The sequence below is a fragment of the Ammospiza caudacuta genome, chromosome 14 (genome assembly GCF_027887145.1).
Source record: "Ammospiza caudacuta isolate bAmmCau1 chromosome 14, bAmmCau1.pri, whole genome shotgun sequence".
In the NCBI taxonomy this organism is placed as follows: Eukaryota; Metazoa; Chordata; class Aves; order Passeriformes; family Passerellidae; genus Ammospiza; species Ammospiza caudacuta.
The window spans coordinates 10,448,857-10,474,646 of NC_080606.1; the positions used below are offsets into that span (position 1 = coordinate 10,448,857).

Genomic DNA, 25,790 nt, shown 5'->3' on the forward strand with positions numbered 1-25,790 from the left:
ATGTGTATACTTCAAGATATTATATATAGCAACTTTACATCTCCAACTTGCCAACTTCCATGTAATCTTCCATAAATACAATGTCTTACAACAAGTTCTTATAACCAGCTGCTTCAGAACTCCATGTCTTCCAGAGCTGATAAACCAGACTTACAACAGGTTTAACATTTGAAGCATTTGACAAGACTCTTAGGAGTATCAAGGAAGATAACACTATCCACATAGTATAAAGGAAAACATTGGAAACACAATTCTATTAGCAAGAAAACTAAAGATTGTGAAATATTTGCTTTAAACTTCACTATACTACTGTTCATTATAATAAATTTAGTTTTTTCTCTTATTTTTCCTATCATCAATGAGGGGAAAAAATTTCCCTGGATACTTCAAGTTTCAGCCATCCGCTAAGGTTTCTGTGTCACTTTGCTCCCCAGGCTAACTTTTACACAGAGAAATTAAGGAAGTATGCTGTTCAGGAATTTTAAAAACAGAATACCAAGGAGAAAAACCTTCAGAATCAGTCTGCTGAATCTACAGCTTTCTGGAGTGATTAGGTATTTGAGGGAAAGATTTCATTTTGGCATGCTAAGCACATGTTGCTCAAAGCCTGGTAGCTCTGCTCCAGAGACTGCATTTCAACTGAGCGTGCGGCAGAGGCTGGACAGGTTTTCTCCTGCAAGTGCTTATTCTGAATGCTAGGGGCCACTGTAGCTTCCAGATTTAGAGAAATGAGAGAAACCATAAACTCTGAACTTATTAAGTTCTCTTTCTTCACATTTCACGTAATTACATTAAAGTAGAGAACCACAGTGGAAATAAATAGTGGCAAAGGCAGGGAGATTCAAGATGATCAATCTCAAGACAGGCTGCAAACACAAAAGCATCTTCCATCCAAAACACAGCAGAAGGTAAAAAGCTCCAAGAAAAACCACGGCAGCCCCCTCTGCCACTGCATTGCTCCCTTCTCTAAAGGCACCACACGGGCACATGACCAATGCACTCCATTCACCCTCCCTGTGGCAACCCCTGCCCAGCCACTCACCATTGCAGGCTCTGCCCATGCAGCATCACCCAATCAAAGTCCCCACTAAAATGGGCAAAATACAACTCAAGTACTTTCCCCTGAGATTTTCAAGTTAAACTGGTTCAATAGCAGATTTCCAGAGTCAAGGCACTGGAAACACAAGACTGCATAGCCTCCAGCAGGGGAGGGAAGGGTAAAATTCCCTTCTTTGGTGGCAAGGTGATATTATACCAGCCAGGCCATCTGTGAAATGCCCTGCTCAGAAGCCAACATATCGAAAAGCTTTACACTTTGGAATTGTTTTGTGCACTTTGTACTTATTTATCTCTTAATATTTACTTTTATTTCAATCAGCAACTCCAACTTGGGAAAAGGACAAACTTTAATGACTTGGTCATCAGGCTTGGCACCTGCTCAGCTCTACATGGAGGGGGAACAGAAAAAAGAAAAATGAAGAAGAAAGATAAACATCTACACAAGTTCTTTTTGAGGAATGCTTGTGATTCAGTCCCAGTGCAAAGCAGAGATGCAAACTTCAAAAACCACCAGTTTCAAGTTCAACCTGTCTATCAATGTCCTGGTATTTGATTCTTCCTAGTTTACATTTTTCAATGTTAAGAGGCAAGACATCTACTAAAGCAACAATCATACTCCTTACAAGCAAATTGGCTCCTTATATGAAACCCAAACATTCCATCCTACAAAATTTTGCAAAAATCTCAGTAAATTCTTAGAATCACAGAAATTAAAGAAAAAAAAACAAAAACTATGAAAAAGAATGGGCAAATTACTAGAGTACTTGTTCTCTACATCAAACAAGCCAAATAAATCAGTAACAAAAGCTGTCTGCCATTTACACCAACTTGAACTTCTTGTCAGAACTGTTCATCTTAGTACAGACCACAAAACATGAAAGAAAACGCAGCATTTGTCAGAATCACCTCCTGGAACAGAACAGACATATCAAGTTCAGCCTGATGCTGAAGCATTAACTACTAAGATTTATATTTTTTGTTTTTCTTGAAAGTAGAACAAACTTAGCCGTCATGAGTGCAACTAGATACTGGTACTCTGGAAAACAGAAGCTAGAGATGAACAGCTGGCAATGGTGCACAAAGAAAGAGTGTAACAGATCTCAGGCGTGAAGCTTAAATTCCAGCAATGACCAAAACCCCCTTGCATTTGTCCTGCTAAAGAATAATCTTACAAGATTAATACACATATCCAGAAAGCTCAGCCAGTAGGATCAACCCATTCCAGTCAGCCCCCTCTGGCAGTGGCCAAGAGAAGCTGCCCAAGGAAGAACACTGTTTTCTTTAGAGCAAAGTTTCCCTGAATGCCTTCCTGGCATCCAGAAATAATCTATGGCTTTTGCTGGCCAGAGAGGTTGTCCCTATACTTCACAACACCTTATTTTTTTCCATTAGTATTTCCAAATAGTTTTTGAACTCAATACTCAATGGAGGATCTTCCATCCAAGAACTCCCACAGCCAAATTCCATACTACAAAAAGCCATATTCTTTGCCTTGAATTTATTACTTTCCAACTTTATGTCATGTTCTCTTGTTCTGGTATGGGAGAAGTGACACTGGTCATTCCCCAAGATCCTTCATCCCATTAAACACCTTCTGGGAATTCAAGACTACTGCCAGCCATGTCTTCATGCCCACACTGGATGACTCATTCAAAGCATGCGGTTCAGGAAGTCAATACAGAAGGATGCTTATATGAATGATTTTCCTACCAAAACTTTTTAAATACATCAAGTTCATATATCACAGTGAAATTCTTGCAGATGTCATTCCAAACGGTGCAAGTTTACATTATCTATTAAATGAATTCTAATAAATTGTTTTAAGAACTCTAGGAAGTTAACTCTAAACTAAACTATATCATAAAAATCAGCTCTTGAGTTTCTTTTTTGGCATGTTCATAGAATTCCAACCTTAATTTTCCCAAGCAGATACTGAAATCTCTCAAGCCTGTGAAAACTTTAAAAGGCATTCAACTTTGTGAAATCATAATTAAATTATTAACTATAAAAAGAAAATGTATCCTGCTGAAGGATCACAAGGTGGAGCTCTAGCCTAAAGCTAACTGAAGAAACTCCAAAAGACAGGTCATCCAGAGGTTGACCTAGTTATTTCTCTGCAATAAACTTTATAAAGACTGCTAAAATTGTGACAATATTGAAGCACATTTCCTTTAGATTTGTATTTAGATTGTTATGACACCAGAGGATTTCTTCAACTTTCTTAAATAAAGGCACATACATGTTTGAGTCCAATGACTCTTACAAAGACAAAAATGCATACAGCTACTGTTGTGTGACTAATCTCAGTATTTGGCTTTCAAAACAACCAGAAGGATTTCAAAAAACATTTTAAGAGCAGAAATAATGCATCCCTTTATTGTACCTTGCTATTTAAAACTTTGCTAACAAAACATTACTGAACTAAAAAAACCTACTGGAACAACAGGAGCAGTCCAGCAACAGTAATCATACATAATGCTTCCAACTAGAAATGTAGGAGGGGCTCCTACTTAAAAGAATTTGACTGTTAAAGGCAAGAGGCAAGCACGAAACACTAAAGGCAAGAGGCAAGCACGAAGACTCCAAAAGCATATTCATTCAAAAACAGATTTAAACCTTAAAGGCTATTTATCCCTATTACATTAATATTTAGGTATGGCTGTGATTAACTCAAATACACTGGTCAAATGTTGACTCTGCCAAAAGTGGACAGCGTTCACCAGCACAACTCACACAATAACACATCTGCTGTCATCAGCAGTTGCTGAGGGCTACCTGTCCTCCCACAATCCCTGTTACATGCACAGATCTATTAATGCAATTCAGTGAGCAGCATTTGCTCTAAGAATATACCTAATTATATGTGTATACACACATACACTATAAACAATCCCAAAACCAGCCCCAAATGTCTGTGCTTTGTACACTTGAGTAAATGCAGTAACTCCAGGGTTATTGATCAAGCTCACTGTGAGGTTTCAGGTAGATGGGTTTTGGTTGGGGAGGATTCTCTACACAGGCTGTTTATTTTGGTTGCTGTTGGATCCTTGGCATCTATCACCTGGAAGTTTTATAACGCAAATCAGGAAGACAGTTATCATTTTGTTGGGAAGACAAAGATGAAAATTTTAAAATATGGCTACATGGCCAGGACAAAGATTTGGGTAATGCAGAATAGGCTGTTCAGAGATGTATTGATTTTTTCCTCTGTAATATAATTAATCACCTGTAAAATCAAGGACCTCACTTAATTCAGAAAATTAGAACTTCTCAAACTATGATGCTGAAGAGTATGGCTGAAGTTCATCTCTGAATTATTTACCTATCCATGAATGAGAGATGCTGATGATTCAGGACCAATTATGCAACAGCAACAGTTACAATGCTAGTCAGATAAAATTTAAATAAAGGATCAGAAATATGTCCAGTATTTTCTCTCAACTATTTTAGAAGAGAAAAAGAGCATCAACTACATTATACCTCTCACTCCTTTCTCTGATAAACTAGAATGTGCCTAACCTTTTGTTTGATTAAAAAGTGTTAGTTATTCAGGAAAAAAGAAGACAAATCTGCTTCTTCATATTCCTTTTGCTCCTATAAGTGGACTTGTAAGCAAGATTTTGAGCAAGTGCATGACATTCTCTACAGACCTCAAAGAGTGTGTTATTTCTACTAATAGTACACAACCTAGTATTTCAGCTGCCAACAAGCTTTGAAGCAATTCTGCAATTTGAGTAAAATACAGAATACATACTTCAGGTGTAATTCTGTAATGTAACTGTACTTTAATATTAGTTATAACCATATCAGCAGTTTTGATCATATTAAGATAGTGCAATCAAGAGTAAACAAAACAATAATGTAAGGAATACCTTTATCTGTGTGGTTATTTCTGTGCTGTTTGCTTAACAAATGAGACTTGCAATTCCTTTACAGAAAGACCTGAACTAGAGACCATCAATCTACAATTCTTCCTTGCTTACCAAGAGAGACATGGTCAATATACCCAGCACCAATCCACTGTGCCAGTGCAACAAAGAACCTAAATTACTGAATTCACACAGCTCTTATCTTTTCAGTCTCTTTCTTCTCATTTTTTTCCCTAAACTTCCAGCTGTTACACCCCCTCCACACCACTTGGGACATACATCCCTCCATCTTTCAAAAAATTTTTAAAAGCCATGTTATGATGATTGTTGATTTTATGCCATCACTACGACTTTTTCCCCTGGCCTGCTCTTTATTAATTTTTTATAACATTTGCTCTTTAGTTCATACAACAAGTCTGCTGAATAAGTGGGGAAGAGCCATCTCAGAACATGCCTTTCCAACACTGTGGGCTGTTACTGCAAGCAGTAGGTTTTCCTTTCCTCTCTCTAAACACACAGGAAAGTTTCTGCTCATTCTGGCACTCAGGCAAACCAGCAGCAAAAAAATTATAAAACCAAAACCATTTCCTTCCCCCATGATTAGCCCTCCATTGGATCAACCAACTGAATCAACTCCTCCTGCAGCCACACAAGTCACTGGATGCACCATGGGCAGCTGAACTCTACCTTCCCAACAAAGGCAATGAGGAGCTTTGCCAGCTTTGTCAGAGCACCCCCAGCAGCAGCAGAACTCTGCTGTGACACAGGAGCTCCTACACCAACATGGCAAACTGCAGGCCCTGCATGGCTCCTGCCAGGATTCCCACCCTTCTCTCGGGAGGAGCCACTGCCAAGCCTGCAGTTCTGTGGGGCTGAGCAGGCCCCAACTGCCCACCTCACACACCTGCCAAGGGAGGAGCAGCCCTGCAGAGCAGCACCTGCCTGGGACACACACAGCACCTGCCTGGGACACTCACACACACACAGCACCTGCCTGGGACACTCACACACACACGGCACCTGCCTGGGACACTCACACACACACAGCACCTGCCTGGGACACTCACACACACACGGCACCTGCCTGGGACACTCACACAGCACCTGCCTGGGACACTCACACACACACAGCACCTGCCTGGGACACTCACACACACACACAGCACCTGCCTGGGACACTCACACACACACGGCACCTGCCTGGGACACTCACACACACACACAGCACCTGCCTGGGACACTCACACACTCACAGCACCTGCCTGGGACACTCACAGCACCTGTGACAGCACCTTCTGGCTTGGTTCATCAGGCACCTGCCCAGTCCCAGCCGTCTCCTCAAAGCTCCTCCCCACTCCTTTTCCACAAGCATTTCCTCCATTTTCACTATCCAGCAGACAGCACAGTACCTACAGAGCCATCCACCTCTCACCACCCCTCAGCCAGAAGGTGGCTCAGAGCATCTCAGGACCCCCAGAACCTGAGAGAGCCAGCCAGGAAACAGCCAAGAACACGAAACACAGACCCCCAGAGGCAATGCACACACTGGTCAACACAAAGCAAAATTTGGTTTCACAGTTCAAAGCTATGAAAGCAAAATCTTAAACAGGCTTTATTGAGGGGGAGAAGGAAGAATGAAAAAAAAAAAAATTTAAATGGCATATGAAAGAAGTCAGGCTAAAATTCAAAGTGAAAGTTGAGCCTTTACATCAATTTTAGAGGCTTGAAAACTGAATAATATACAAGGACCTTTGTACTTATTTGACCTAATAAGTCTGCCATTCTCAACTACACCACCAAATAATCCTCCTCTCATTGAAAGTACTTTTTGATTTTTGCTAGTTTTATTAAATATGTGGAACAACTATTACAGAAGGAAAAGAGCCTGCTACAGTGAGTGCTTCACAGTCATAGGATTGCTCATTAAAGTACCATTAATAACATCCATATCTTTAATGAAGTAAAATGCTATTTTGAAATATAAGTACACTGTTACTGCTTGAGTCCTATGAGGTTTTTATAGTGGCAACTAGTAATTCACACTGTCCAGTAAAATGTGGCTGTAAAACACTCAATACTTGCATTACAATATCTGAAAGATTATTGAACTGTACAGTAAATGCCACTGTTATGCTTATTAAAAGGGAAAATACCTGTGTTATTCTCTAATGATCCTGCCCAACAATATTCCCAAGCTTTGTTAAAACACACCTGAAATTCCCAAATATCTTTTAAATGGTTTTAGTTTGGATGTCTTAAAAAAGGCAAAGGTAAGATAACAAAAGTAGAAGTTACACCTCATTGTGTTTGTCACATCTTTCCTTGCCAAAGAAGAGATTGCTTCCAGATGTTCTAGTCTGACTGTGTGGAAAATTAGGCTCTTAGGAAGAATAAAAGCCAAGTCAGATAACAACCAAGACTTGAAAAAAATAAATAAATGGGGGAAAGAAGTGGGGGGAAAAGCCACACATGCCTACTTAAGTCAAAAAACGAGTAGTGGTTCATTTATGATATACAAGGCAAGCACACCCTCCAGCTGCCTAAATGCCATAAATTTCCAAGCTAAACTACAGAATACAACAATATGCCTCTTCACATACTGATTTTTCAAAAATGTACATTGCATATCCCCTCAAAATCTTTGCTCTTGTAAAAGCTAGGGATGAAAACATGCACAGTCCACAGCAAGCAGGTAAGCTGCTCCACAGCAAATCCTTGAGCAGAATTAGTATTGTTCAAATGTACAACCAACAGCAAGGAATTACTTCAGTGCACAGGGTGGAAGCAGGGTTTTCCTACTGACAAGGCATCCCCCATCTAGCAAATTCTGGTTTTTGTTCTGCCACTGATCAGCGTGAACCTGCAAGTTGCCTCACTTAGTGGAGCCCCATTGCTTTCCCTCCTACCATATAAATTTTCCTCTTTAAAAAGTCCAGGGGTTTGTGCCCAAAACTTTGGGCACTTTTAAGAACAACTGTGTTTGATTACAAATTCTGGAGGAGGGACTATACAAGAGCACACTGCAACAGCTTCAGCTGCTATTCTAAGATACAGTCAGTATTAGATGGCTGAAATAAGGGAAAACCCTATAAAATAAAACTATTGAAGAGTGGGAAGTAAAATCTCTCAAGCAGATCTCCCAGTCAGCTGGTATCAGCCCAGGTCACAGCACACTTGGGACAGTCCTTTGCAGAGCCCCCTGCACTCCCCTGCAGGTTGATCCCAAGCCCTCCAAGATCAGAAGGCAAACAGAGATCAACTCTGTTCTACATTTGGTCAGCTCAGATTCACCAGTTTATTAGCTGAAGCTTCACACCATTCAAAATTAAATGGCTCCAGACAGTAACTAAAAGATACTAAAATCACCACAGAAATAAATAAAAAAGAATACAGACACAAGCCAAATGGTGTTAGTCTTACCTGGACCTTTAATTCTAAAAAAAATAACGACAAATTTAAAAATGGTGGGGAGGATAATCCATTCACTATAATACTGTTCTGCCCAACCAGCCCAGCATTTTTTCCTACCAGGCCTGGGGTACAGCTAGGCCATCACTGCCCAGGGTGCCCCAGGCCACCTGCAGGGCCATGGCTGCCCTGCACCCAGCACTGGGCGCTCACCCACCCACCCCATCCATCACCCACAGTCTCACAGCAGCACTGGAGAACTAACTCAGAGGGCAGCTCCAAAGACTGCCATTACCTTGCTACCCATGTCCATCCTTCCCTGGCCCAAATGAAAATCTATACCACCAAAAAGGAAAAGGAGTATTTAAGAAAAAAAATTTAAAATATTGTGTCACATCCAAACCAAGCAATCGGAAGCTAAAACCTAAGCCTTTCATAAGTGGATTGTGGATCAAACTAAATAATCATCCTTACAAAATAAAATTCAAGCAAACTACACACGTATGCAAGAGTTGGCTTTGCCTCTAAAACAGAAGAAATAAAGATGAAAACCTTGTTATCGTTCATTAAAAACTTATCTCAGCAACTCTGCCAACCTCAGAACATCTGTGCTCCATACATCCTCAGTCATAGCTCAAACATTTTTAATACCCAACATTTTGTTCTTGTTCTCCTGCATAACATTTGGGCTAAAAGCCCAATTGGTTTGTTCAGAGAACTGCAGTACTGAATACCAATTTTATACAAAACAGTAGCTGTGATGTGCACGGCTTTCCCCCATACAATTTAGAGAACTGAATATAAGCACAATAAAAAATTTTCATAGTCAGTAATTAATTAATAATTCATTAATTAATTACTGGACAAAAAATACATATTATCACCACTAAGTCTAAACACGACTCTCTCCTTTCCCTTTATTCATCCTAAAACAGAGTCCTCTTAAAATAATGTTATGGGAGAGATGAATGGCACTGAAACCTCATGTATGGAGACCTAGAGTTAACTACTGACATTCACTGAACATCCAGAGGAAAGCAGCCTGGCCACTTGCATGCGTCTCAAAAACATTGCAAAAATACTGGCATTTCAAATCTGTAATTGCTTACTTGGGGCAGGTAGAAAATTAAGCCAGCTGGGAGTGCTCAAACAAACCAGGCCTGTTTTATGGAAGCTAACATGAAAAAGAGTATCAAACCCAGGTTTTTTGGAGACCAATCTCATTTTCCTGAGTAGGCTGACAAATATTGAGCAAGTCTTAATGTGTGTAAGGTATTCTGAGGAACAGGGTAGTGAAATTTGTCCTTTTGAAGTTATCTTCCATTCTAAGTGCCTCTATTACTGTGCAGGACTATCCTTTACACAGAAGCATCCATTCTACACAGACCTAAAATATACAAGTAGAGCTAGTTAAATCAATCAAAATTAAATCTTTGGTTTCTTCATTTAATCTTAGAAGAAAAAAAAACAAAACCCAAAGCTGTACCCCTACACATTTGCTTTCAAGTAAATTCCTGATGTAAATAAAGCTAGTAGCTCCCTCCTCTTTCAAAAGATAGTTATACCCTACAGCTAAATTTATATTATGTTGAAAATTCACTGATGACATTATGCAAGTACCACAATTTGTAGTAAATATTTTATTTGAGCCATGTTCAATACAGTAAAAATATTAAAACTACAACTATCAGACTTACCAACTCAGCAACACAGCAGAAGCTGTTGAGATAAGGTACTTGCTTTCAGCCTTTTTCCTGTATTTTCTTTAAAAAAAAAAAAAAAGGAGCAGTAGTGCCAGATGTCTCTTAAACAAGCTACATGTGCTATGATTTCTCCCCCTTCCCCCACTCCAAGAGAGGCATTCTGGAGCAGGGTGTACCCTACAGCACCAGTGAGCTGAATTCCTGGAGGTGCCTGAAACCTGCAGCATTTCTGCAGCACCTGGAGGTACCAATCCCCTCACCTCCAGCACATGGAACAAGGCTTGCATGCTAAATATTGCCTTCTTTTTTTCTTCCTTCCAGCTGAGACAAAAATGCCATTTTGGGCATAAGGAAAGAAATCTAGTGATTGTTTTTAGCCAGTGTCACACACAAAAAGAACATCCTTTTTTAGCCATCATAGTTTACCAGCTCCTTCACCATAGGGCACACCAAAAACCATTTCTGCCTGCTAAATGTTAGTTGGTGAGTATGTACAAAAGATAGAATAAGATTACACTGCAGTGTTGACTGAATTTACATCAGCTACAGCCTAGCTTGTACAGCAGTTTCATAATCATGATTTTGTGTGGCAAATTCAGACAGTTACTGCTGACCAACCTTTCCTAGGATGCTTAACAGGATGCTTTTGGGGACGGGAGGAGCTTGGGGGGAGGGAAGGAGCTTGGCGGGTGGAACTTTACCAGACTGGTAATTATCATTACATTGGAGAAGAAAAACAAAAAAAAACAAAAAGCCCTCCAAAAAACGCCACCAACCCAACTCAAAAAAACCTAAAGAACCCATTTCATATGCTCTGGCATACAGTCAGATCTATTAATGGCAACTCATCTGCAGTGACAATTAAAGCTAATATTATGAACTTGCAAACAGAAGACTGAAGAGCTGACAAATCCCATCCTGATGGGAGGGTATGGGAGGTAACCTCTGACAGAGGGATGGAAAAGTCAACTGCCACAGAGAAAGTCACCAGGACAACTAACAAATCTATAGTGGTCTAACTGTATGGAAAGATAATTTATTCACCATAGTTTCTGCTTTTAATTTGTTATTTGAACTGTGTCATCTTCTTGTGGTTTTCAGTTTATGATAATATTTGCCTTATCAGTTTGCAATTACCTCTAATTATTAGAACAAGAATGGCCAGAATGCAAGTGCTCAATCTCTCACCAAGTCTTCCCCAACAATTGCTGCAGTTTTGCAATTATCTGCATTCCTACTCCTAGCATAGATTTCTGTTTTGTACCAACCACTTGCCCCCCACCTCCCCACACTCAAATCAGAAACAGGTAACTGAGAACACAACATACTGTTACATGTTGAGTTTTTCAATTCTCATTCTCTGACATTTCTCAGTAAATTAAAATTGCAAGTATTTTGAACAGGTGGACAGAAGAGGGATTATTTAAAATAGGTAATACCTCTTGCAGAGTGCTTTGATCTTTCTACTCCACTTGATGTTGTGCACTGATGCAATGCTGAAATCAGTCAATACATTTTCTCTAAACACATATTTTCTGAAATAGAATTTCAATCTTGTTGAATCCCTCATATTAAGTTATTTAGTTCTCCTAGATACCTACTCAAGAGCAGTGTTTCTTTGACTTAATTAGTTACCATCAATTATATAATTATTTATTACTGCTGTGTTGAACTCAGCAGGCTCTGCTCTTACTCATGTCTAACAGATTTGGTTCTCCGATTACTTCTACCAGAAATCTGTGATCACCACTCAGGATTGTTACATCAATTCATAACACCTAATGGCAAATAACTTTCTAACTAGGTTAAGATTCTGCAAAATCATTTACTACTTACAACAAGTTCACAGCTCCTGAAACCATGATTTGCTTACAAAAGAAAACTTAATTACATGCAGTTTGTTATCACAGGGTTGGGCTATACATTATGGGAAAAGGGAAGATATTTAAAATTAGGTAACTAGATTAGGATTCATGCATGTTTAAATACCTCTATACAGAAAACAACCTAGTATGCTTCAGTATCATCAAATAGCAAATTTTTTTCAAGTCATCATTTTAATGCCCCAGGCACCAATTTCAAAAACACTGTATGAACAATGAGCTTGTTCTACTACTACACCACAGTAATCTCTTTACATTACTAATGCAAACTGCCAACTCTGTGTTCTTACTCAAAAAGTCACTTACTGTTTAGAACTGCAGTGGCAATAAATCAGCAGTATAGGATTCTCATGCTGCTGTACCACTAATCAGGATTACAAGTGTAATATCTTGTTTCAACAGAAATGGAATTCAACACGGGCATTCCACCGAAGTTAGTATCACCTGACAAAGCAGCTACACATAATGCTGAGTTACAGTAACACAATGCTCCAAATAAAATGTATTTACCATCTTTCCTTTAGGTTGCCCACATTAACTAAATGTAACCACTTTTAATGTTTCAGAGTATGGTTTAATTGCTCACCTCACATATATTAAAAAACTCTCATTGTTTTGGTCAGGACCTATTACACAAGTGTCAGAACATTGGTTACTGGTCAAACACCTGCTCTGGAGAAGTAACTGCACAAACCTTATTGAAACACACTTAGCAGCTGTGTCTGGGAAGACTCAACTGTCAATAACCAAAAGTTACATCTTTCCAAGATTTTTCTTGTCCCTATTTCAGCACCATTGACCATTGCCTTCATATGAACATACCATTAAGAAGAGTTTACATATATAAATCACATTCTGTTTGCAGTAAGTTTCCTATCCCCACAACACACGGGCCAGGGGCCATTGATGCATACACCTGGATCCTCTGTGATTCCATGACCTTGAAAAGGCAAGACTAATATTCCATGCAGAGGATGCTTTCTTGGCATCTGACTGCCTTGGTCTTGAAACAGTATAAAACAATTTCCAGCAGAAGTTAAGAAGAGGTAACATCATTCAATCTAATTGTTAGACAAGAACATTTTTATCCGAGTGTAAATCAGGTCTGGCGGTTGTTCAGCTTGACCTCCACTTACTATAATCTCGCCCTAGGGTATGAAAATCCTAGATCATTAAATGCTACAAATTTAGTCTTGCAAGCAACCTAAAGTGAACCTACAATCAGAGCCACAGTTTTCAATCCCTGTTAAGTGTTGCAGACAATAGTGATAATGGATAACACGATGTTAAATTGGGCTTTTCTTTGGCAGATTTTAAGTTTGGGGGTTTTTTGTGATTTTTTTTTAAAGAAACAACTACTATCTCCATCCTTAGTATATTATTTTTATTTCAGGGTGATTTTGAGATTAAGGGAAAGTGACTATCCTTTAAATTCAAAGAAAAACAATGTACTGTTTTTTAAAATTTAGATATAGAGATTTCAGCTGGAGGTTTTTGGACTTTTTCTGAGAAAAGATGGGTTAAGACAAAGCTGCCCACTTCTTTCAGTTATGAGAAACATTTTTAAATGCCAGCTTTCCTACAATTCTCTAGACAGTCAACAGACATTTTAGGAACTGCTACCAATTCATTACTGTGAAACAGATGCCTGCCAAAAAAATTAATTACAGAACATAAATTTTATTACTACGTGAATTAACTTAAGACTTGGTATGCTAAGTAAGTGCAAAACTATCCCAGAACTGCAGATCCTGGTATAATACACAGTACACGAAGAAAACAAGGCAGAAGGAGAAAACCACCAGAAAGGTAAGTAAGCACTTTTGCAGCTGATCACAGCAAGAGACACCTGCCAGGCCACAAAGCAGTGAAATTCCTCTTGTGCAAGTCTGAGCTGCAGGGAAGGAACAAAGGTAAGAACAGAGCCCAGCACAGAGGGAGCCAGGCAGCAGCACCGAACCTCTCCAAAGGTCACAGAAGATGGATGATGGCCCCAAACAAGCAGCAATTAGCTCCTCCTGAACTTCACTTACTGGTAAGGAAAGCTCTAAGGACACAGCTGGAGTAGTTGAAAGACTAAAGCATGAGAATGGGAAAGTCACAGCTGTTCAACGGCAAAAGAAAATCACAGCACAAACACCATCTGAGAAATGAAAAAAAGCTTTGCAAGACCCAGAGATATCATTCAATTTACAGAAATCTCCATAGGTCTCCAAGGCAATTAACTCCACTTAACATCCATGTATGTTAATAAAAACAAGACAGCATAGCAAGTGTTAAAATGTAGATATCGAATATTAGTACTGAATTTACACACAGTAAACACACCACCAGTGACAAACTCTAAATAAGCCTTTTCACTCTTGTAGCAATACCTAAAAATAGCATTCCATCAAAATTGTTGTTCACATAGCTTTCTCACAAACGAATGCATAAAACTCTTAACACCTAGGACATAATTAAGCAAATAATTCTGGCATTTTATGACTACAAAAAATCCAATCCACAAAGGATACCTTACCCTTTTAGGCCCAACAGAATGTCCTCATTCTGTACCATACACAAATACACATCTCTTCCTTCCAAGCAAATAAATTGTATAATGATTACAGACTACCAGGATACATTTTGCAGCAAGGAAAAGTTAATCATTCTTTACATTACAGAATTTCTGTACTTAATTCTGTATTACAGCCCAACCTGGATATACACATTTTAGAATGGCAATCACAGTCCCCTAAAGCCCCCCGAAAGAACATTTAATGGAGAAAATTAGAGTTGTTTCAATTGATATGTTAAGCACTGCATAGTATAAATTGAGAATTTTAATGATATCAACAACCTGGCTTTCCCAAGAATTAATACCCTTAATTTAAATAGAAGGAAAAACATCAATTTGCAGAGAAAAAGCCAATTGTCCAACACTATTTCCAGAAGCAGAAACCAAAATATTTTCATGTCCTCCAATAAATGAAGAAAACAAAGAGCTCATCAAGCAATTCACTTTACATCATCAAGCCTTTCACTTCACATCTAAGTTACAACCTTGGAGCAACACACGCAGCAATTTCCAGCTCAAGGAATCTCCAAGTACTTGCTGGACTGCAATATCCACAACCCTCCAGCACTGGCATAAAATTTTGCTATTAAATGTTTCCCCTTGACCAAAACAATGTTCTTGTTCACAATTGCAGCTAATATTTGCAGGGGAGAGCAGACAAAGAAAAGCCTGGCTGCCTATTTAAACCACATCTCTCATCAATTAACACATCAGGGTACATGCACCATGACAATTCCCTACTCTGAAACTAAAAGATAAAATACGAGTGTTAATATTTACCATTCCCCAAATCTACATTAAAATAACACACTAAATAAATCTTGTTTATTATTTACAAATAAATTACATGATTTAAAACATGTGTGTCTCCCACACAATAGTGTAATGTAAACTAAGTATGACCATATGGGGTGCTGAAACAAACAAAATCAGACAAAAAAAAATTTTAACTGTCCAGGTAAAATACCATTTGATGTTTTCTATATCACACAGTCTCTAAGGTGCAATGACATACTACTTCTCAGCAGTTCTCATATAGACAACACGATGGCAAAACCTAAACATTTTGATGGGATTTTTTTTGCTTTTCTGGAGCACACAAGGCTAACAGAGGGTCAGGGGGGAGAAACAATATAAAGCGTCCACAGATTAACTGGTGACTAGAAAAAAAGACAGAACTCTTATCTTCCTCAGGAAATGAAGAAAATGCATTTTGTATAAAAATTCATTTTGTGAAAATCTATCAGCATATCTGTCACCGAAACTAAGAAGTACACAGAACTCATACTGGAACAATGAATACAGGAGAAACATCACATGGAGAAAGTCCACAAAAACTAAACAGACTGGAGAGAGATCTTTAATGATGAACAGCAACAAAAAAAAATCCGAGATGAGAAGGAAAACACTTTGTAGTGACCATGTTTAAATATTCAGCCCTAATGGCTGATAATCATATTCTGTAAGCAGCAGGATCAGAGGTGTGAGGCTGCAAATGCAGTAAATCCCCAAGGAAACAATATGTCTTCAAGATGTTCTCTTGAAGCTGCTTGTGGCTGATTGAAGCAGCATCAGTAACACGGATGCACAGCCAGGTAGCAATGCCCCCCTCTGCCAGGGAGAGAACAAAAAGTGAACACACACATGACCTGGGTACCTTCTCTGCTAAAAGCCACAACATCAAACCAGCACCACTGCAGTATTCCAGACCTTCACACAGTAAAGGAGGGGATACACAAACATTTTGTCATGAGTGGAGAGAACTTACTACTAAAAATCTTTGTTGAGCCACAATTGACAAATCCTCTTTCACAGGAAATATTGATACCCGAGTATTTTTAATACAGACAGAATTACTCATGAAGAGTAGTATTTCAAGAAAAATTGATACAATTATAATTCATTATTTTTCAGTCATGTGAAACAAACCTCTCACAAACTTTTATAAGTGACCCCAGACACAGATTATCTGTGCTCCAATGAAACAGTTCAAACCCAGAAAAAAAAAATTAACACAAAAAGCCCAAATAAAACTATAAACCTGGAACAAAAAGTGTGCATCTTTCTAATCTTCCCTCAGCCATTTTATAGTAGACATTTTTTTTTGCTATGGCTGCTTCAGTGCTGACTGTATTTTCATGTGAGGAGCAAGAAAAAAAAGACATTGTAACAGATGATATCTAGTTCTTCAAAACCTTCTTGAACATTAGCATACAGACAGCACTCACACTTGCATGCCTGTTTATCCATCCTTGCAGCACAGACTCCTTTATGATCTCTTACTGATAAGAAGAAAATCAAGAACCAGGCATTCTCACAAAAATGTAAAGTCTCATTTTAACCTGTGACAACTGCTATGAACTCCTGGAAGGCTTCTGCAATTCCCAAATTAAAAATCCTACAATTGCATGGAATATGGGCAGTCCAATTACAAACCCAGGCAGTAACAGGCAGTTAACTCATCAGCTGATTCATTGGTGGCTCTAATGCCACAAGGAGAATGATGTTCAGTGAAATCCACTTGGAGAAAGTGTATAAATTCAAAAATATTGTCCCCCATAATATTTGCAAAGATAATGTAACCATTATCTTTTTAAAAGACAGCTTTTTAACTATATTAGCTTAGTCCTTAAAACAGGCTGTTAACCTAACAGTTACCCTGCAGACAAGGCAATCTTCTATTGCTCCCTGAAAAAGCCAAAAGATTGACACAAATGTTCTCAATAAATGCTGTAAAACAAAATTTTTTTTTTTATTTAAGGCACAAAATTGTGAAAAATACTATGGAATCTTCTAGTGGCTACCTCCTGAATCTCACAGGCTTTATTCAGTGATGAGAAAAAGCACTAAGCACCCTATGCATGCAATTTTTTTTTTCCTCCACAGCTGGACACCAGTGCAGTATAAATGCTACTGGCAAGAAACTGGAGGATTTTTAAGCAGGATATGAGTTTTTCAAGGGATCTTTAAGCAAGGTATATTGTACAAAGTTAAACATGGTTGGCCAAAGCACAAGGAGCTGCATGACTCTCCACTATGGTCAGTCTAGTTGGGGGTTTTAAGCTACCCCAAAGTTAAACAACTGAAATGTTATAGCTCACCTCAGTTTCAAGCTTCCATCACTAAAATCATATAAAGGAAAGAGCAAGACCACCAAAGCTCACACCTTGCTTTTCAATTCTTCCCTTAGCTTTGCCAGAGCTGCAGTGCCCACCTGGCTCAGCCCTAACAAACCCCACTTGCCTCAAGAGCTCAGCAATCCACCTGCCTGCCTGTTCATTTGTGGCTCCAACAATCACTTTGCTAAGCTTGGGTTTTCACAGCCCAGTTTATGTAGCACACATTATTACACACCCAAGTTAGATTAAAAGCAAAATGCACTTTAAAAAAAAAAGGAGAATGTTATGACCTGAAAATTTCTTACACAACTGTACAGCCCTGCACTTCTCACTGCAAAGTGATGAATAATTTCAACTAAAGCTGTTGCTTTGAAAGTGTTTGCTTTTCACCCTCTCCATCAATATATACAAGAACAAAACAAAATTTAAGTTCCAGGACTGCTTTATGAACTTGAATTCATGACTAACAAGATTGTGGGCCTTCACAGTCTTACAGGTAGGCTTATCTATAGAAGCCTAAAATGTTTTCTTAAAAAAAAAATTTAAATCCTTTGTAACACTGCACAGGAAACTGCACATCTAGCTAAAGAATTATGAGTGACCAAATCAGGGAAAATACTTTATTTCTCCCTTCCCAGCCTTTTGCCCTAACTGGTATCGAGTGATCAGGTCTACTTCCACAGCAATGAACAGGTCCCTGAAGCCCCAGGGTGCCCCTTACACTTCCTCTGGTTTAGCAGATGTTTTTAAAAGGTCCTGGTAGAGTTTCTTATGCCTTGTCAGTGGCAGTGCTTGATGTGCACCCATTAGCCCACATCTCCATTACTGACAACTCCCCCCTTCCTACTTGTTACTCCAAAGACCATTTACCTCACGAGATGAATTAGCAAACATCAATGCAAGAAAAAAAAATTAATGCAATTAAATAGGGCAGCACTACCATGTCTTGCAGAGAATTCCAGAAGACAGAGGAGTTAGCAGTGTTAAATGACAGATGCTAATCATAAATCTAAATATCTGGGGGCAGGAATGAGAGAGCAGGAGGAAAAAATTTCAATGGTATGGTTAAAGAACTACTTCAGGAAAGTAACTGCTACCAAATTATGATCAGAAGATTAATATTCTGCCATTATGAAATGGACTGTATTTACCTACCATATATTTCAGTATTTATTAAGTAAAATTACTATTCTTTAAGTAAAATTAAGCTTTTCTGTAGTATCTTTTGTCATTATTTTAATTAAGCTCTCAATGAAGAGCAGTTTAGTAGTCCAGTAATACTTCACAGTTATGAGGAAGTTCAACAATAACACAACTAATGAATTTCATCTGTACCCCATGATGCAATACAAGGAGATAATGCACACAACAGGTATGCCCATCTCTAATGTCAACATACACAGTCCCCAAGCAACAGCACTCAGGGAACAATAACCCAGCCTGTTCCAAGCTACTGCACTGCATTTCCTGAACAAAAACCATCTCACTCCAAAATGAAGCCACCAAAGAGTCTAAACACAGATTAAATTACGAGACAGCCAAAACTTGCAGCATGACACTTAAATCACACCATCTTTCAGGCTTCTGCATGAACATCTGCCTTCTGTGCCAACAAGTCCCAGAAGCACAGCCAGGAGTACTCTGACAGTGACACCACAAGTGTTTACACCTGGACAAGTACAAACCAGTACCAGATCACACACTCACAGCGCCCTCATGTCCCTAAGACTGAGGCCCACAACTGCAATTCTGCATTAACCAGACCTGTCCTGGACAGAAGATATGTGATCCATCATTAAACCTGCTGGATTACAGATTGATTTTAAAAACAGGAAGAACAGGTCAGCATAGGAAGAACAACTCAGCATCTTCCTAACGTGTAGGTGTGGCATTTTGGATTCACTGACACTTAAGAGTGCTGCCAGGCCTTATGCACAAGAGGTGGGCACTAAATATGATAGTTAATTATTTTATAAATTTTAAAAGTCTGAAGCAATACTAAAAGCAGTATTACAGACAATGGAAACCCTTTCTTTACATAGCACCAGTTGAATTTTGTGCTTTAGGGGAAAGAATGTCAAGAATGCAGAAAGAGAAGACACATACAGCTTCAGAAGTCACTAAAGCATTAAAATACAATAGTATTTTTAAAATAGAAACCTTAACTTATAGAGTAGGACCAAGTATCTCCAAAAGTAAACACCTTATTTGTCCAGTAAAACAAATATAGACTAAAACAAACCAAAATAATGTAGTATATGCCCAACTACTTTTTCCTTAAAGACACTCCTTACTGCCATGAGTCTACATTTTCTTCAATGCTGATTTATCATTATACTATATCATTAAAATAGTCTAAACCAGTGTTTTCTTACCACTTTTGACAGCTCTATTTCTCAGCCATTCATGTTTCTCTTCATATAAACAACCTATTTTGCTCTCCTTTTGAACTCATTCCATGTATATCCATAGACAGACATTCCTTGGCATCACTTTCTCAAGATTTGAGGATTTAGTAACAACACTGGTGAAAAACATTTTTTAAGTTACTTTTTTTGCTTATTGTTTATTACCATAGAAGATAAAAACTTCTGATTCACTATAGGATACTATTTCAGGATGGGACAATTGCAATAATTAAGGTTTTGCATGATGCCCACAACAGCAGTGATTTTACAGCAATATGCAGCTTATACTGTTTGATATCTAACTATTAATTCAGCCATTTACAGGTTCCCCAAAACACACGAAGAATCCTCCTCCATCCATTTCATTTGGACTATAATACATTCCCAGATTAGTGGCTCCAGAGAACCACTTAAATAGAAGTAACACAGATATCCCCATGTATGCAAGACTCATGACTATGTTCTAGGACACTGTAGTACACAAGTCCAATATATGACCTATGAAACAAACCCTTCAACTCTAACTTGTTATGTTTGTCATTGTTAAGTATTTTGTACAGAAGCTACCAAATCTAAAATTTTTAAACCATCATGCCCTCCAGCAATTAAAAGGTTTTACACCACTATTATTGAACACTGAGAATATAAAACACATTATCCAAAATGCATTCTACAACTTAAGCATTTCCACCATTCCCACTTACCTCCCTATTTCACAATCTTTGCCTTTTCTACACCTTCTCAACTTGCCACTGACCTGCAGAAATGGAAGCTGTTCAACAGTAACAATTTGGCCAAAATCTAGTTATTTCAAATTTTATTCCGTTATTCCTTTCACTTATCAACTAAGTGATTCAACATTTATACCAGTATTTGAAGAGATTGCATTAACTGTCCTCTTTTTTGCTAAATAATGAATGAAACTATAAACAATAACATAGTAGTTTGATAATACAATAAAATAGATGGGTTGCTACTGGAAAAAAGAGCTGTCCCACTGCCCCCTTCTTGCACTTACTTCTGGCTATACTTCACAGTCAAGGGCACTTGTCATACTCTTTGTTGAGCAACAATCCATTAATTTCTTTTCAAATTAATTAGCTTTCCAACAGTTTAATAAGCTGAGCTGGCTCAACAAAAGAGTCCTGTGGCTGGTGCAGAACAGCTCTTTTGAAAGTCAGTGAGACACTATGGCAGACAAAATCAACTGTCCAATTCCATCAAAAGCAAACAGAGATGTCTGTTCTGTTCTGGTAGCTACAACTGCTTTAGAAGTTGCCATCCACTGCTCCAAATCCAGCCTAGTCTCTCTGGCTATGGCACCATGAGGAATATTGAGTCCAAAACCCAAGGGCCTGTACCAAGTGTTACCTAGCCAGCTATGAAACAGAAAAGCCTGGCCCCACATGCTGTTTTTCCCACAGTAATGAAAATTCTTAACTCACTCTGTTCTGTCTGAATAAATTCAGTGTTCTGATAAGCCAACAGTTGATCACCTTTGCCTAAAGCCTACATAAAATGGCAATGAAAGCAGCAGAAATGTGACAGAAATAGGAAATTGTTTAATTCCTGCAGAAAAATGAACCACTAACTCATTTTACCAAGTACAACCTGGAGTGGTCTCATCTAGGTTCTCTAATCCATTACTATTACAAAGTTACTTCAACACATGAGATACAACCAGAATCTACAATTTGACCATGCAAAGCCAGGAGCAGCTTTATTCCAACACAGACAGCACTCACCACTGAGTAGTTCAATACTCCAAGAGTATGTAATGAGAACTAGTTCTAATCCCAATTATTTTCTTCATTGATCTGTGTAGTTTCTTAAAATAAAGCTATTAAAAATGAAAATTTCTTTTCACTAACTTGGAAATTTCTCTTTGAATTCTCTGTTAAAAGTTTAAGACCAATAAACCCAATCCAGCACTTCACTGAGTGTCTCCAATGCACTGGCAGTGCCCAGGCCAGCTGTGGTGCACACAAGGAGCTGCTTTAGCTCAGCACCACACCTGTGCTAAGGACCCTGGCCTCAATACTTCCTCCTATTAATCCACACTGTTTCCAGCATGCAATTCACTGGATAAACCTCTTTCATGTTTAACTCACAAAGCAAAAGTTGGAATGACAAAATCTTAACACTTAAGCCAGAATTGAGGCCATATTTTAAAAGGATGCTTAACATGAAAACGTATCCAACCCAAATGGCAAAACACACATTTATCACTTCATGCAAACTACAGTTGTAAATTACATGAAGAAAATTATTTTATTATCTCTTCAAAATAAAAAGAAGCTGTAGAAAATCTGGCTAACAAACTAAAACAAACTATCTGCAAAACCTGCCACTCAGAAAGGACATTTTTATTAATTACAAATCTGTTTGAAATCCATATGCTGATATTTTATACACTGCTGCAGCAAAACAATTCCCTACAACACAGTAGTCATTTAGAGCTGATCAACAGCATCAACAAAAAACAATGTGACAGTAATTTTCAAAGTAAAATATGGAACTCCAATAAAAACATCCCCAGCTGCTTTAGGTTTGGTGCTGCAAGAACCTTACAGTAATTAAAACACTACCAGCTTAATGAATTTGTCATAGCAGCTCATTTAATAAATACCAGTTAACTGAAAACTGGCATTTACTATGCCAAAACACAAGTAGGGTAAACCTTAGTAACTTTTACAGGAATTTTCAACCTAACTGTACATTTTTAGATGAATGACAGCTCTTAAGCAGCAAGCTCAGAATGAACATTATTCTCACAGCATTACTTGTTATGAATATGCTACAGCTCCCCAGACTGGAAAGAAATAAACCTTAATACTGCAGAACCAAAAACCAACAAAGAAAAGCTTGAAATACGACACACAAAATGAACACAATGCCATTCCTTCCCACAGTCAGCATCCTACAATGCACAGACCGCCTGAAGAGCAGCACTGCACTCCATCAGGAACTTTTCTCTACACCACGTGAAACCAGAAGGGTACAGTGACAAAAAATGGTATGTTAATGAGATGATACAAATTATTCTTACTATTCTAGTTACAGTATTTTGCTATTTGACCCAAAAAAATAGGGGTCATAACTGCCTGTTATTGATTTATACTGACAGAAATTAGGCTCAAACGTTAAATAAAGATTAGTTAATATTTGCAGAAGAGTTTGAACATACAAAATGCTATGTAAGTAGCCAGTATTAAGTCTTCCCACACACTCATTCTGGCATGCTTCCAAGCAGGGAAGTCCCACAGAAACATTTCAACAGCAGTAAGGAGAAACAGAGAGCTCAGGCAATTGCAGCTATATTCACAACAGTCCTTCTAAGGAGCACCTGCAAAACAGGGGAGAACCAATGCCCACTGCCTGCTACAAATTCCAGCACCAAAAAAGAAACTCCTGTTCCAACACAGCTTATATAAACACAGGCTGAACAACCCACATCTCTATAATCCTCTGTACAACCCGAAATGATCTGCAGAACTCCAAACATCTTGTAAATATGACTTTCCTGTTGCCTAGTATTCCTGACCAGATTACACCTTCACAAAGCAAAGTCAGCTTACAATGTAGGTGTCAGTTTGATTTTCTTATAGAATCTTATTTAAAATACATCACAGTTCTGTCTAGAGCAGACTAGTTTTCCCAGATTTAAAATCTAAAATGACAAGGAACTAGGTAATGAATGACAATGTAATAGCTTCTGATCATTCAAGAGCAAAGTTCTTTCCAAACATGCAAAGAAAGCCAGCACATTCCTAGCTAGGACCCCATGTTGCAAAAAACACTCCACAAGCTTTCTTCCCAAGAGTGGAAGAAAACAAAATGGTCTAAATTGTGCCAAAAGTCAGGTGAAGAGAGGCACACAGCATGTTCAGGCATGTCTCAATATTTCTGAAGGACAGTATTATTATTTTATAAGATTATAAAAGGGTATGTCTGATTTAATTCTCAGGTACTCTTTGAGATAAGACCTGTAGCCTCAGGATGCCCCAAAAATCTCCAAAGCCAGGAGGGATGGGACTTCAGACCCTTGCAGAGCATGGTCCACACTCAGTAAACAGGTCAAAGACAGACCTCATGTATAGAACTGGCACTGCAGCTTCCAGGAACCACAGAAAAGTCAAGAGTGCAAAGGCTCATAATAAGATCTAACCACAGCAGGCTGGTAAGCATCCAGCTGAAGGAGGAGGTCTAGCAGGGTTTTTACAGCAGCATCTGATTAACCATGCCAAAGCTGCAAGAAAAATCTTCTGCAACTGTTCTTAAAATCTTCTCTTAGCCTTTCCATCTTATTCCCAGTAACACCTGCACAACTTCTAACCAGCACAGACTGAAACCAGAGAAAAATGTACATCATCCTCCTGCCTGCATAAATTAATGTAAATCACCCACAGCCCTGAATTTCCTTGTGGAGCTCTAATTGATCTATGACAGACTTTGCAACAGTTCAGGGGAGGAAAAAAAAGATAAAATAGAGATCACTGCAGAGATTAGAGAACTCCTTTTGCAATTGGCATGCCAGTCTGGTTTTTATGAGTAAGAGCAGGTAGAAAAGTAGATGGCAGCAGGACTAAAGTTTCCTTTTCCTGGCTCTACAGTAACAGGAGACATTGCTACTACTGTTGAACAAGGTAAGTGATAAAACACTTCAACTACTGAAATACTGAGTATTTCTGTATTCTTACCAGCCAAAAGCTGCAATATCCTCTTTCATGCAGAAGCAGGGTACATTTGACTTCACAGGAATTTAACCCACAGAAAAATACTTTTCCTCAGTGTCTATCTCATTAAACCAGTTCACCTGTAGGGCTCAAGTGGCCATAAAACAGAGGCACAAGGCTGCAACAGAGCAGGTGATCAGGACACAGAGACAGAACCACTCACTCATGGAACTGCCCTGTGAATGGGAGCGCTCATCTTGAGCAGCTTGAAGTGAACAAGTGTGGAAGGAAGAACACCGTGAATGAGAGAGGAAACTCTGCACGTGATGTTAAGTTGAAAAATTACCCAGTTACATAACTGCTCAATTCTGTTCTTTCACATCAATGAAGTAACTATAACTAGTCTCTCCACCAACTACCCTGACAGAAAAAAACATTTTCAACAGATTGCCAGTTTGAGTTCTCCCCTCCAAAACCCATTCAAAAAGCCTTTAATGTTTGATAGTTTGGCATTCAAAAATTAAACATTCAAAACAAACATCTGCACCTTTCCACATCTGGCAATGTATTCTAAGATTAAGTTTTTACATTAAAGCATTTACCTGTACTGTATGTATCTAATAACTCAATGCCAGCATATTTCACAACAGAATAAAGAGAAGATGATAGAACTGGACACACAAGGTACTTTTGGAATGGCTCTAGTATTCATCCCCATTTTCTCCCACATTCCTACCTTTCCTATCTTTCTTGCTATATTTTCCTTTATCACAGTAACCCCATTTCATCTTCCAGGATGCTGAACTCCTTATACACTAACAAATAATGCTCATTGTAAAGGAACTGAAAAACTTCAGTAAGTTCCTTAAATCCCAAGTTCCCAGGAACACTGAGTCAATTGTGCATCCAGAAGAACCATTTGAATTTTTCCATGCTTCCCTTCACTGGAGATAGGGGAAGACTAAACCCATTTGTAGGCTTATGCAATAATGCATAAATCTCTCTTGTAAACAAAACTTCTCTAACCAGTTTTGAATGCAAGGTATGCTTTGCAGTTTACAGCCTCTTGGCACAAAAAGGAAAACCCTTGAGAATTCAATTTTAC

General features: G+C 38.5%; 1 protein-coding gene across 2 annotated transcripts in view; it reads right to left on the reverse strand.

The window, feature by feature from the left end:
• STAG2 (STAG2 cohesin complex component) overlaps positions 1-25,790 on the reverse strand; it is a 74,237-nt gene that overhangs the window by 38,458 nt on the left and 9,989 nt on the right. The window lies entirely within an intron of this gene.